Below are 14,945 nucleotides of genomic sequence, written 5' to 3'. Positions count from 1 at the left end.
ACAAGGTCTTTTTTCAAAACTTTCATAACAACAACAAGCAGGCAATCTAAAATACTTTAAACTTTGAAAAACTCTTCTTTATTGGGTGGCCTCATTAAAAACCCTCCTTAGGGAAAAAAGAGTGCCCCCTTCAAACTATTTTAACAGAAAGCTTGCAAACTCTTCGTGTTTGTTTTTACTTACAAAGCTCTTAACTGTAATATAACTTGAGGTGCGTGGCGTTCCAAGTGCGAGGAATCGCCCCTCCTTCCAATGTTTCTAAGCGGTAGGCGCCGTTCCTGAGCGCCTCGGTTATCCTGAACGGTCCCGTCCACTTAGGCGACAACTTGTTTTCCATCTCGTACTGGTGGGCCTTCCTCATCACCAGGTCGCCTTCTTTAAACTGCCTTGGCATCACCTTCGAGTTATACCTTCGTTCAATCCTTCTTTTCACTACCTCAGCTTTTACTCTCGCCTCCTCCCTGACCTCATCCAGCAAATCCAGATTCAGCCTTCTTTCCTCATTCGAGCCTTCCGCTACAAAGTTCTGGAATCTCGACGAGCTTTCCTGGATTTCCACTGGAATCATTGTGTCGCATCCATAGACCAAGCTAAACGGGGTCTCATGGGTTCCTGACTGCTCGGTGGTGTGGTACGCCCAAACTATACGGGGTACCTCCTCAGCCCATGATCCCTTGGCTTTCTCTAGTCTTCTCTTCAAGCCTCTTAGCAATACCCGATTGGCGGACTCTACTTGGCCATTTGTCTGAGGGTGCTCGACGGATGCAAATACTTGTTGAATTCCCACCCCTTCGCACAGCTTCTTCAACAGGTGACTTGCAAACTGAGTCCCGTTGTCCGACACCAGGCGCTTAGGCACACCAAACCGGCAAACGATGTTCTTCCATACAAAGCTCTCAATCTTGTGTGCGGTGATCTGGGCCACTGGTTCTGCTTCGATCCACTTGGTGAAATATTCAATCGCCACCACCAAGTACTTCATCTGCCTGATCGCCAATGGGAAAGGTCCCAGAATGTCGATCCCCCATGTATGAAACGGCCAAGGGCTGTAAATCGACTTCAACTCTTCAGGAGGCGCTTTGTGCCAATCGGCGTGCTGCTGACATTGCTTGCAACACTGTGCATACTTCTTGCAGTCCTCCCTCATTGTTGGCCAGTAGTAACCTGCACGGAGGGTTCTTGCGGCCAGAGCTCGACCCCCGACGTGACTTCCGCATATCCCTTCATGGAGCTCGGCCATGATTCTTGTACATTTCTCTCCGTGCACAGATTCCAGGAGTGGGTGTGTGAACCCAAACCTATACAACTCGCCATCAATCATTGTGAACTTGCTGGAGTTTTTCTTTATCTTCCTAGCCTCCGTCGGATCCAGCGGGAGAAGGCCATCTGCCAGGCATCGCTGGTACTGTGTTATCCACATGTCTGGCTCATGCGTAGCGCAGACCTGCGTCATGTTCACCCTCTCTCCCCGACGTGCTCTTATTCTTGGCGATCTCAAGGTCTCCTGAGTCAAAGACCTGTGACTCCTCGCCGCTTTCTCCATCGACTTGCTTATTTGAAGAACCAGGTGATCTGCCACAAATGCTCTAGGCGTCTTCAGAGTTTCTTGGATCACCGTCCTCTGCCTACCCCCCCTTGCCGGAACTGGCGAGCTTAGCTAGCAAGTCAGCTCGGGCATTCTGCTATCTGAGCACATGCACCACTTCAAAGGAGACAAAGGAACTCTTCAGCTCCTGCACATACTCCAGGTAAGCCGCCATTTGTGGATCCTTGGCCTGGAATTCGCCTGTTACTTGTCCCGTGACCAACAGTGAGTCACTCTTAGCCATTAGCACCCTAGCTCCCATCTCCTTGGCCAGCAAGATTCCGGCGATCAGCGCCTCATATTCTGCTTGATTGTTGCTGGCTTTGAAGGCAAACCTCAGGGACTGTTCAATCAGCACACCGTTGGGCCCTTCCAGGATGACTCCAACACCGCTACCCTGCTGGTTCGACGATCCGTCCACCGAGAGCACCCAACAAAAATCATCCCCCTCAACTCGCGCTGCTTCTGACGAGAGGTCGACCACGAAATCAGCGAAAATCTGCCCCTTGATCGGACCTCGGGGCTCATACTTGATATCGAACTCCGACAGCTCCACCGCCCACTTCACCATCCTCCCAGCTACATCGGGCTTCTTCAGAACCTTCTGGATGGGCAAGTCGGTCATCACCAGTATTGTAAAACTGTGGAAATAGTGGTGCAACCTCCTCGCCGAAAATACCACAGCCAGCGCGGCTTTCTCCAAGGCCTGATACCTCACCTCCGGGCCGTGCAGCACCTTGCTGACGAAATAAATAGGCTTCTGAGCCTGGTCCTGGTCTTTGGCGAGCACCGCACTCACCGCCCTCTCAGTCACAGCAAAATACAACCTGAGAGGGGTCCCCACCAACGGTTTGCACAAAATCGGCGGGCTCACCAGGTACTCTTTAAGCTTGACGAAGGCCTCTTCACACTCCTTCGTCCAGGAAAACTTGTTGTTCCGCCTTAAACACTGAAAGTACGGATGGCCTTTCTCTCCGTTAGCCGATACGAAACGAGAAAGGGCGGCCATCCGACCTGTAAGTTGCTGCACCTCCTTCACGGTAGCCGGGCTCCTCATCGCCAAGATGGCAGCACACTTATCAGGATTGGCCTCTATTCCTCTTTTAGTTAAGAGGAATCCCAAGAACTTCCCCGCCTCCACGCCAAAAATGCATTTCTCGGGGTTCAGCTTTAACCTAAACTTGGCGATTGTGGTGAACAACTCCTCCAAGTCCGCAACGTGCTTGCTTTTCTCCGGCGAGGTCACAACCATATCATCCACGTACGCTTGCACATTCCTCCCCAGCATTGGTGCAAGTACCCTATCCATCAACCTTTGGTATGTGGCCCCCGCGTTCTTCAGCCCAAAGGGCATCACCTTGTAGCAGTAGCACGATCTCTCGGTCATGAAGGCGGTCTTCTCTTCATCCATGGGATGCATCTTTATCTGGTTGTACCCCGAGAAGGCGTCCAGGAAACTCAGCAACTTGCACCCTGCAGCACTGTCAACCAGGGCGTCTATGCTTGGCAAAGGATACGAATCCTTTGGGCAAGCCTTGTTCAGGTCAGTGAAATCGACGCACATGCGCCACTTCCCATTGCTTTTCTTCTCCAGCACGACATTGGCCAACCACTCAAGGTACTGGACTTCCCTGATGTGGCCTGCGGCGAGGAGCTTATGTGTTTCATCCCTGATCGCCTGCCTTCTCTCCTCGTTGAACTTCCTTCTTCTCTGTCGCACTGGTCTGACCTGGTTGTCCATTGCTAGATGGTGGCACAAAAAGTCGGGGTCGATTCCCGGCATGTCTGAAGCAGACCATGCGAAATCATCCAGATGCCGCTCTATCACCTTGGCGATCTGGTCCTGGAGATCAGCCTCCAAGGATCTTCCCAACTTGAATACCTTTCCCCCAATCTCCCTTTCGAGCCACTCCTCGACGGGTTTGGGTCTAGCTTCCCTGGCGATCACCGCCCTGGCGATTCCCAGTTCCCTCGCTTCCTCTGGGCGGTTCCTCGCCTCTTCTTCCCGATCGGCGTTCTCTCCCTCAGCCTCAGCATCCATCATGGGGACATCGCCTCTGGCGGCCACCTCCATCGCCACATCAACAACTCGCCATTCTGTTGGCCTGGGCTTCACACCGGGAGGCGGCGTCGTTGTGATGTAACTCACTAACCTCTTATTCTTGAGGCTATTCTCATAACATTTCTTCGCCTCCTTCTGGTCAGATTTGATGGTGATCACCACCCCTTCCATCGATGGCAACTTCACCTTCATGTGCCTGGTTGAAGGCACAGCTCCTATTCTGTTGAGCGTTGGTCTTCCCAACAGAATGTTATATGCTGAGGGAGCATTCACGACGAGGTACTTGATTTTCTCCGTCCTCGAGCCCGCCTCATCCGTGAATGTAGTTCTTAACTCTATGTACCCCCTGACCTCCACCTGATCGCCAGCGAAACCATACAAGCACCCTCCATAGGGCCTCAGCTGGTCAAGGGGCAACTGCAGCTGTGTGAAAGTCGGCCAGAACATCACATCTGCCGAGCTTCCTTGGTCCACCAGGACCCTGTGGACCTTCCTTCCCACCGTAACAAGCGAGATGACTATTGGATCGTTGTCATGAGGCACAACGTCCTTGAGATCTTCCCTTGTGAACATGATGTCCACATCTGGCGAGTGGTCCTCGAACATGTCCACTGTCATCACAGACCTCGCATACTTCTTCCTCTGCGACGCGGTGCATCCACCACCCGAGAAACCTCCCGCGATGGTGTGGATCTCTCCGTGAGTGGGCATCTCGTGCTGCTGAGCCTCACCACCCGCCGGCTGGGAGCTCGACGCGCCCCCCGTTCACCTATCCAGCAGGTAATCGTTCAGGAAACCGCTCTTGACCAGGTCGTCGAGCTGGTATCCCAATGCCAAACATGAATCGACGGTGTGACCAAAACCCTGGTGGAATTCGCACCAGGCGTCTGGCTTTGGTCCTAACACCTTGTCGCCCACCTTCTCGGGCGCCTTGAGCCTGGCTGCTATATTGGGGATGGCGATCAGGTCCGCCAGCCCCATGACAAACTTATGCTTTGGCGGGCGATTGTACTCCCTAGGGCGCCCTGGGCCCCTGCCCTTGTTTTTCCTTGGATCATAAGGATGGCGGGTCCTTTGATCCCTCTTGGTCGCCGCTGTCTCCAGCACCCTCTGTGGGTGGATCCTGGTCTGGGCACGTGGCCTAGCGGGGGCCACGCTCCCTCTCTTCTCGGCGACCTCACTTTCATCGGCGATGTGGGCCACCGCAAGTCACCTAACCTCAGCAAACGTGGCGGGGTGAACCCTGATCAGTGCCTCGCAGAAAGGTCCTGGCAGCACGCCCTTTTTGAAGGCGTAGACCAACATCTCTTCGTCCTTGGCCGGCGAGCGGACCATCTACGCCCCAAAACGATTCAAGTAGTCCCTGGGGGACTCTCCTTGGTACTGCCTTGTGTCGAACAGGTCATAAGACACCCTAGGTGGCGCCTTGTTCACATGTACTGCTCGACGAAAAGCTTCGAAAACTGCTGGAAATTGGTTATGTGACCGGTAGGCAAGCTCACGAACCATTCCAGCGCTGTTCCTTGGAGCGTGCTCACAAACATCTTGCAATACACAGCATCCGAGCCTCCTGACAGCATCATCTGCGTGTGGAACGTGGTGAGATGCGCCTTAGGATCCTCCACGCCGGTGAAAGTAGCCTTCACGGGTACCACACTCGTAGGGATAGGCGTGTCTGTGATCGCCTGAGCAAATGGCATGGGGAAAACGCGAGGCGGCGATGACGGCGCGACCTCTTCAGCGACTGGGCGCCCTCTCTGCTCCTGAAGAGCTTGGCGCAATTCCTCAGTCACTTTGCTGAGCTCTTCATTCCTGGCCTGAGAGGCGACCAGGTCCTCATGCATCTTTGCCTGCTCTATGCGCGAGGCTTCCACATTCGCCTGCAGCGCACGCATGATCTCCACCATCTGCGCCATAGTCATGGCGCCTTCAGCAACAACTGGCACAACTGGACTTGAACGGTTGCTTCTCATCTTTCTCATGAAAACTTAGTAGATCACAACGAGCGACGAACAAAACCTCCTTCAGTAACGATCGATCCAGCAACCAATCGGTCAGAACTTCGCAAACTCCAAAGAACTTCAAGAACACAACCTCAACAGCAAAACCTTCGCAGAAACTCGCAACTTCACCACAGACCTTCAGTTTTTCCACCAAAACCTCTGATTCACCGGTGGAAAGTCCAAACGAACGTTGAAGCTTCGATCTCACCGATTGAAACTCGCGTAAACGGCGAAAAACTTCACCTTACCGAACAAGAACTTACACAAACGGGGAAAAACCTCAATTCTCTGAACAAGACCTCGAACGAACGGTGAAAAACACGAATCTACCGAACAAAGCTTGAATGAACGGCGGAAGATGGTTGCACCAGCACACAACCACACAGAAACTGCAGAAACTCCAAGAACTCACGCTGTAGATGGGAACAGGTTTTACACGGCCCCACGGTGGGCGCCTGATGATCCTGCCTGTTCACCAGGACGCAAGAACCTTGCCTCGCCAAATCTGGATCGACTTTACGCCGTGTTAGCTTCGGTCCTTCGCCTTGATTCACCTCAAGAACCTGCAAAAGACAGAACGGCGCCGCTGCGGCCGATCACGCTCCGACGCCCAAGTCAGTGACTGAACCACCAAAATACTAAGAGAAAACTAAGAACAGGAAACGTGCAAAATTCTCTCTCAGCGTACTCAAGTTCTCGCAAGCGTAAAAGAAGTATTCTAAAACGCGCGTACCTCAGAAGTTCGTTAGAATCTCTTATATACCTGTGCACTTTCTCTCTCCTGACAGTTACACATCTAGACAAGTGGCTCGTATCCAGCTGTACACGTGTCACCATCTGGAGCATCCTTGACCTGGGCACCACTTCTTACTCTTCAGGGTTTTCGGCTAAGTTACTCATGCAAGGAACAACTCAGCGCATAACTGCCTTGGAGCGTGATCTCTTCTGCGTGGCGAGTATGGGTGCCTTCATACACACCTTCCCTGTGGTCTCGCCGGCTGCCTTCATGATCTACTTCACCTGCTTCATCGTGCATGCCCGGGTAATCTGTCCCTCGACCTCAACCTCTGGCTAGCTAGGGAATGACCATCTGACGACTTCATCCTCTGCTTCGAAAGCCAGGAACAAACCTCCCTGATCCTTCGGCGATGTCCTCCTTTCGGCGATCTCTGATCACTTGGTCGTCTGGGTTCGCATCCGGCGACTTCATCACAAACCTGGTGACCACCGGTTTAGGTATGGTAGAGATCGGAGCACGCCAACTTAAGGACTGGCGACTACACGAGCCCCCCGACTTCCTTCCCTTCTGCCAGCCATGAGCCCTGCTCAACACGCCTACATAATAGCTTGCTGCCACGTCATCACTTCCAACTACCTGGGCGGTACAAGTGCCTTGGAGGGCAAGAGTGAGAGGAAAGGGAAACAAAGGCAAGAAACCTTCTAGAAACTAGGTTAACCTAGTGTGTCACCTAAGATAGGGAAAACTTCTAGAAACTAGGGTAAAAATGAAGGAAAAGGGCGGTCATGGAGGGTTTCTAGAAGCTAGGTTGAGTTGGGCTTGTAAAAAGCCCAAATTATGCTAAGTACACCCTAATCTACTAAAATAAAAAAATAGTGAAAATATCTGGTGCTCAAGTTGAATCATGTGGGCTCTGCTCTTGGTAATCCTCTAAGGAATGATAGGCTCCGAGGCACTGGCTATGGACTGATCCTAACCTAGCCCTAGGTCATGTGTCATGCTCCTGGTCATCCTTCTTGAAGGTTGGCCTAGCTTAGTGGTTACTCTATCTCTCAGGGTTCCATCACTTCGTCAGGCCACTCCCTCGGCCTTCTCAAGCCTCATTCTCAAACCTCTCAAAAGTACATTGTTTGCTGATTTAGCATAACCATTCGTCTGTGGATGTTCAAAAAAAGCAAAGACTTTTCAAAATTCGAGCTTTTTGCATAGTTCTCCCAATTGTTGGCTAGCAAACTGAGTCCCGTTATCTGAGACTAGACGTTTGGGAATGCCGAAACGAAACACCACATTCTTCCACACAAAATGTTGAATTTTCTGAATTGTTAGTACGGGTTCTGCTTCAATCCATTTGGTGAAATAATCCATTGCAGCAATGATATACTTTAATTGGCAAGCCGTTAAGGAAAAAAGTCCCAAGCTATCAACTCCCCACGTATGAAAAGGCAGGCCGGGTATAAAATGCAACTCTTTTACTGGTGTGTGGTGTCAATCATCGTGCCTTTGGCATTGCTCACACTTCCTGGTGTAGACCATGCTATCCTCTTTCATCGTCGGCCAATAATATCTAGCTCAGTTTTTAAGGAGAGTGTTCGCCCTCCAATGTGACTGTTGCATATTCCTTCATGAAACTCAAACATATCCGCTCACTTGGATTCTCGCTTACACAAGTAAAGGATGAGTATAACCGTGTCGGAAAAGATGACCATCTACTAAGGTGTACCTACTAGCATTTTTCTGAACAATCTTCGTTTGTCATGGGTCGGAAGGAAGCAATCCATATGCCAGATAGCAGACATATGACTTCATCCAGGTATCCCCTGTGGCTACCTGCAAAATCTCAACGTGGTCTTCCCCGAGCTCCTCTCCTATTGTTACTCTCGGCACTTTCAACGTCTCTTGTATTACTGTGCAATGTGCTCCCCCTTTTTCCCGAACTCGCCAATCTAGACAGTAGGTCCGCCTGGGAATTTGGATCCATCGACATATGCACAAGATCAACAGCAAAAAAGATTTCCACTAAAGTTATAACATGCCTGAGATACGAAGCCAACTGAGGATCTTTTGCTTAGTAATCTCCATATACTTTTCCTGTTATAAGCAGGGAATCACGTTTTGCCAGCAAACGACGCACTCCTAGTTCCTTTGCCAATAACATTCTGACTATCATGGCCTCATACTTAACTTGATTATTTCTATCCTTAAATGCAAACTTAAGAGATTGCTCTATAAGTACTCCATCGAGACCTTCAAGAATAATGCATGCTCCACTTTCCTTGAGGTTAGATGATCCATCTACGAAAAGAAACCACCTAAAATATTCCCCCTTGGATTTGGAATCCTTCGGGGCGAGCTTAACGATGAAGTCAACATACACTTGTCCTTTGATAAGACCACGTGGTTAATACTAGAAGTCAAACTATGATAGTTTGATGACTCACTTGACCATCCTCCCTGCTATGTCTGGCTTTTGAAAAACATGTTTGATAGGGAGATCGGTCATCACAATCACCATGAAACTCTGAAAATAATGTCGTAATCATCAGGCTGTGAAAACAACGGCTAAGGCAGCTTTTTCAATGGTTTGGTAACGTGATTCTGCACCTTACAACACCTTACTGATGAAGTATATAGGCTTCTGGGTCTTCCCTACAACTTATACAATGAGCAAGCAATCAACTCGGTTGGTTACCTAGAAATACACTCGGATAGGAAACTTCGGGGTTGGTTTGCTGGGTACAAACGGGTTGGCTAGATACTCTTTAAGCTTTATGAAGCCCTCCTCACATTCGGCCGACCAAATGAAACAATCATTCTTTTGGAGACACTAAAAATAAGGATACCCCTTTATCTTCACTGGCTGAAAGGAAACGTGATAGGGTGACCATCCGACCGATTAATCATTGTAGCTCCTTCACGTTGTTGGGACTTCTCACGTCTACTATTATTGCACACTTGTCGGGATTTCCCTCTATTCCCCTTTCTGTTAACAAAAATCCAAGGAACTTTCCAGCTTGAACACCGAAAACACCTTTTTTGGGGTTAAGCTTCGAACGGTACTTACCGATTGTCCTGAATAGTTCTTCTAGGTCGGTGACATGAGTCTCTAACCTTTTGGAATTCACAACCATAGCATCCATGTATGCTTGAACGTTACGTCCCAACATCGATTGCAAGTTCTTGTGCATCAAACGATGATATGTTTCCCTCACATTCTTCATTCTGAAAAAGGCATAACTTTATGACAATAGTTAGTCGCTTCAGCCATGAACGTAGTTATTTCTTCGTCTCTAGGATGCATTCGAATTTGATTATACCCTTAAAAGGAATCCATGAAGCTAAACAATCCACTCGACAAAAGAATTTATGTTAGGCAAAGGGTAAGAATCTTTGGGACAAACGTTATTGAGATCAATGAAGTCCACGCACATTCTCCACTTTCTGTTTGATTTTTTCACCATTACCACGTTTTCCAACCACTCAGGGTATTGAATCTCCCTTAGGTTTTGAGTTTCCTTCTTCATAGCGAGGCGTTTTTCTTTGTTGAATTTTTGGCGCCTTTGCACCACAGGCTCCAGTCCTTCGGGTATGGTCAGATGATGACACAGGAAATCAAGATCGATGTGAAGCCTATCGGTAGCTGACCACGCAAAAACATCCATATTCTTTGATAAGATCTCTTTGATCTTTTCTTCTAACTCCTTATGTAATGATCCGCCGAGCTTGAATTTCTTACCATTTATCTCCACTTTCCACACTTCACCCACAGGTTTGGGATGTCTTTCCACCATAAAATATGGGTAGTTTATCTCAACATCTAATCTTCCCATGCTGGTTGTAATAGTGTATGTGCCTCTTCTGCTTCTTAAGCTATTCTCATAACAATTCTGGGCTATCTTTTAATATACCTTCATGGTGATCACCTTGTCATCGGGTGATGGTAGTTACAATTTCAAGTGTACCCATCTTTCGAATGTCCTAGAAGCAAGTTGTAAGACAAATGGGAGTTGACTACTATATACTTGATTGTTATAGTACTTGTCGCCTCCTCATCAGAAAATGTCGTTCGCAACTCGACATATCCTCGGATCTCTACCTGATCTCCCGTGAAATTGACGAGACAGCCGTCAAATGGCTTGAGTTGATCAGGTGGAATCTGGAGTCCCAGGTAGGTATGCCAGAACATGACATCGGTCGAGCTATCCTGATCAATCAACACCCAATGTACATTGCACCCCATAGTGATGATTGAAAACACCACAAGGTCATTCTCATGTGGATAGACATCCTCGAAATCAATAGGTGTGAAATAAAGAGAGGGGACCGATGGAGGTTTGTGGTTGCACCTTTTTGGATGGTCTTCTTCTTTCCATTCTTTCTCCTAGGGTTGCTGAAGATATTTCTTCCATGATTGCTTGTGAAAATGGTTGGAGATTATCTCATGATGACATGTCTCGAGAACGAACTTGCGTGCCTCTTTTCACTTTCCTATGCATTGTCATCTACAGCTCTTCGCTGGTTTTTTTGTAGTTCTTCGTGTTGAACAAGATGCTTTGATGTGTCCAAATCCAAGAGGAAAGCTTGAAGACCTTGTTGCTGGGTGTGTGTATGTTGTCTAGTTGTTTGAAACTTGTTAATTCACTCCTTAAGTTGATCCAAGTTCATTTGAATCTTTAACCTTTTGAAAAGATGTGTTTTCTAAAAAGCTGTCAAAATTTCAACAGGTTGTTTTACCTTAGCAGTTTTTGAAAAACTTGGTTGACTTTGCTGTCAGACTAAAACAATCGATTGTTTCGACAAAACAACTGATTGCTTTCCTGAAAACCTTAACATAATTTTGTTAAGCGGTTTTAATATGTTTTAAATGATCCTAACTAACTTGGCTCCTTTATTAAATGCTTTTGACCACTTGGTGGGTCTATATAAAGGTGGTTTTACGCTCCTAATCTTGGAGTAACAGAAAGAGTTTATCACAACAGTTTTTCCAAGATTTGAAAGAGCTTTGGATCATTCTTAAGTGTGTGGAATAGGATTGGGTTGTAATTCTGAACTTTAAGCTTTGTAATACCCAGGTGTATTCTATTCCCTTCTTCCTTGATTACTGTATTTCTGTATTTGTGTTGCCAAGGAGTGTTGTGTGTTTTTGAGGGGTTCAAGATCAACACTCTTGGTGTGGTTTGCCAAAGGTAGTGTGTTTCTTGAGGGGTTCAAGGTCACTACTTTGGTGTGTGGTGTTTGTAATCTGGTTTTGATTGCATAGTGGAATACCCAGTGGTTTCTGGGGACTGGATGTAGCTCTTGGTGTAAGAGTGAACCAGTATAAATTGCTTGCGTGCTTATCTCTTACCCTTAACTCTTTAAATTCTGTTTTTAAGTTGTTTTTATAAACTGCTGATAAAAACAACCGATTGTTTTTCTGATATCATCTTAAAACAATTTTGGTATTTATTTCCTTGATTCTTTTCTCTGTAATTCAGCATTGATTTTCATTATACCTTTAAAATTTGTGAAAATCGCTCTTAAACAATTCACTTCCCTCTCATTTATGGCCATATATTCTAACACTTTGTTCATTCAGACCATGTTTTCCATCAACTTCTTGGAAGAGTATACCTCCCCTCGAAGTCGTTCTTGATTGGTTTGGGCTTCACAATCGGTGCGGGCTTCCTCGTGTAGACGATTTCGCTCTTGGCGGAACTCCCTAGCTTGCTTTTTCTCCTTTCATTTTCCTATTGAAGAGCTTGCATTGTCTCCATGATCTGTTGTAGGATGGGTGTGTCATCCCCGACTTGCATTTGTATTCCTTGTCTCGTGTTCCTCTTGTCATCTGACTACTAGGTCACCCTTTTTTTCCAGAGACTTATATAATAATAAATTAATATAAAAACTAGAAATTAAATATACATTTATGGATTAATGGATTTAATTGATGTTGCCTACACCATTGGTAATTTTGACTAAAAAAATGTTCATTCCTGTAATTTTTTTCTCCATTTGCCCATTTACGTAAATCTCAAAATAAAGTTCACCATTTTGGTAAAATTTTCGTGCTTTGGTGAGATAAGAAGACAAGGCATAATAAGTGTGTTGAAGATGGGAAGCTTTGATGTATGAAATCCTCTTTGAAGCCTGAAGCTGTGTTGTGTTTTAGGTTTAGGTTTTGGTATGGGGTTTAGAATCTTTGTAAGATCAGTCTTGATTCTCACACAAAGCTTATTCCAATCTGTTTTAAAAATTAAAGTGTTTTTCCATGCAAAGGGAAAACACAACCGATTAAGGTTTCGTGATAATCGGTTATTTGTCACTTAGCTGCCAAAGGTGTTTTGAAATTGTTTTTTGAATCAGTTATATAACTATCAAAACCATTCAACCGGTTAAATCGCAGTTTTAACCGATTAAATGTGTGTTTTCATAACATTTTTTGAAAACCTGTTTTAACTGATTTGGTTGTTCAAATCTGCCTTCAACGGTAGCTTCTCAAGTAATATAAAATTAGTCTTCTTTCAAACGTGAAAAGATTGATGAAACAGAAAATTTTGATACTCTGATTTGTGATTGATTTGAGAGATTACCAATTGTTTGTGAAAAGGTGTTTTACCAAGTTTTAGCAAGATTGCTTTTGAGCTTTGCTGTTATTCAAGAACTGATCAATAGGGTTTCTGGTGTACTGTGATTCTAGGTGTTTTCTACCCTTTTTTAGGTTCTTGTAATTGTTCATATTACTCTTTGTAAAACTGTTGTAAAATCCTGTAAAGTTAGTGTGATTCTGGCTTGAGGTGTTGGCTGTGTGCAAAGAGGGTGAGTAGGCTTTGTGGGATTCAAAGTCACCTCTTTGTGTTGTGTGTGTGTAATCTGTGATTGGTTACATAGTGAAATACTCAGTGGTTTGAGTGAGGACTGGATGTAGCTCTTGGATAAAGTGAATCAGTATAAACCTTGTGTGTAATTCTCTCTATCTCTTCTCTCCATATCTGTTTGATATTTTTCGCTGTCATAAACAACCGGTTAAATCGTAATTTTAACCAATTATAATTCTGATATTTGTTTCTATTTGGTAATTTGATTGGCTTTCTGAATTTCTTTTCCGAGTTGATTCTTAAAGTTTCATTCTAAGCAAAGTATTTGTGAAAATCTTTTGCAAACAATTCACCCCCCTCTTGTTATAGCCATCGATCTTAACAATTGGCATCAAGAGCAAGGTTCTTGAAAGTTACTCAAGTTTTGATTTCTATTTTTTTTAAATCTTTTGATGGCTGATAAAAGTTTTTTTGGGGAAGGTGTCTCTCTGAACAAACCATCTCTGTTTTGTGGTCAAAACTATCCTATTTGGTGCATAAGAATGAAGTTCTTTATTCAATCCTTAGATAAGAACATTTGGAATGTTATTTCAATAATACCTATGTGCATATGCCTGAAATTAATGAATCTTCTGTAGAACATCTTGATTGTATGACACAACATATTATAGTGTTTGCTCTAGACTCTGATGAATTACTCAAGATTTCATAATGCACTTCAGTTAAGGGAATGTGGGACACACTTGAGGAATGGCACAAGAATCCAAGGAGTGACTTGATGGATAAAAAAGAGACATATGTTGGCTCAATCTCTTCTAAAAACAAGTTAGAAGTCTGCTTAATGACCAAGGGAGAATCAAAATCGAGTCAAGTAAGTGCAGCCTCTTCTAATAAGTGTGAAAGTTATTTTGAATTGCTTGATGCTTTCCAAGAAATTCATGAAGAAGCTAAGAGATTAACTTTTTTAAATAACCGATTGATATGTGAAAACAACAAGTTGAAAATGAAAATCACAATTTTGGAAAAAGATTTGAATCAATCAAAAACTGATTTAGAAAATTCTGAATGGTGTATGAAAAATCCTCTTGCAAATGTGATTCAATTTTTTGCAAAAATTGTGAGTCTCTTCAAGAGAAAGTTTTATATCTTGTGAAAACTATTGATATCATGTCGAAAGGAAAATCAAATTTTGAAGATGTGTTGGCATCCCAAACATGTGTTTTTGGAAAATCTGACATGGGTTTTAACCACCAAAGAAAACAAAGTGGGTGCACAAAACCTTTTTCAACTTTCACTAAAAAACAATCGGTTAAAAAGTCGAAACAACCGGTTGTTTGTTGTTTCTACTGCAAGAAAAAGGGACACTCTATTAGGTTCTGCAGAATCAAAAAGTTTTTTGTTCCTAAGGGTATTCTGAAATGGGTTCCTAAGGAGCCTAATGATTCTTGGAAACACATTAACACCTATGGACCCAAATTCACAAGGGACCAAATCTAGCAACTTGATTTTGTTTCTTTTGTAGGGTTGTTTGGAGAGAAAACAACACCTATGGTATATAGATAGTGGTTGTTCAAAACATATGACTAGTGTATGCAGTGTGAACGTGGAACAGGGTCAATCTTAAGTTTTATTTCAGTTAATTATGCTAGTGTATGCAGTGTGAACGCTTAAGGGGGACACTCTTTTTCTCTTATCAGGGGTTTTTAATGATGTCGCACGATAAAAAAGTTATTTGAAAAATATGCTTGCAATATACTTTGAT

The sequence above is a fragment of the Phaseolus vulgaris genome, chromosome 3, assembly GCF_000499845.2.
Source record: "Phaseolus vulgaris cultivar G19833 chromosome 3, P. vulgaris v2.0, whole genome shotgun sequence".
In the NCBI taxonomy this organism is placed as follows: Eukaryota; Viridiplantae; Streptophyta; class Magnoliopsida; order Fabales; family Fabaceae; genus Phaseolus; species Phaseolus vulgaris.
This window is presented reverse-complemented; position numbering follows the sequence as displayed.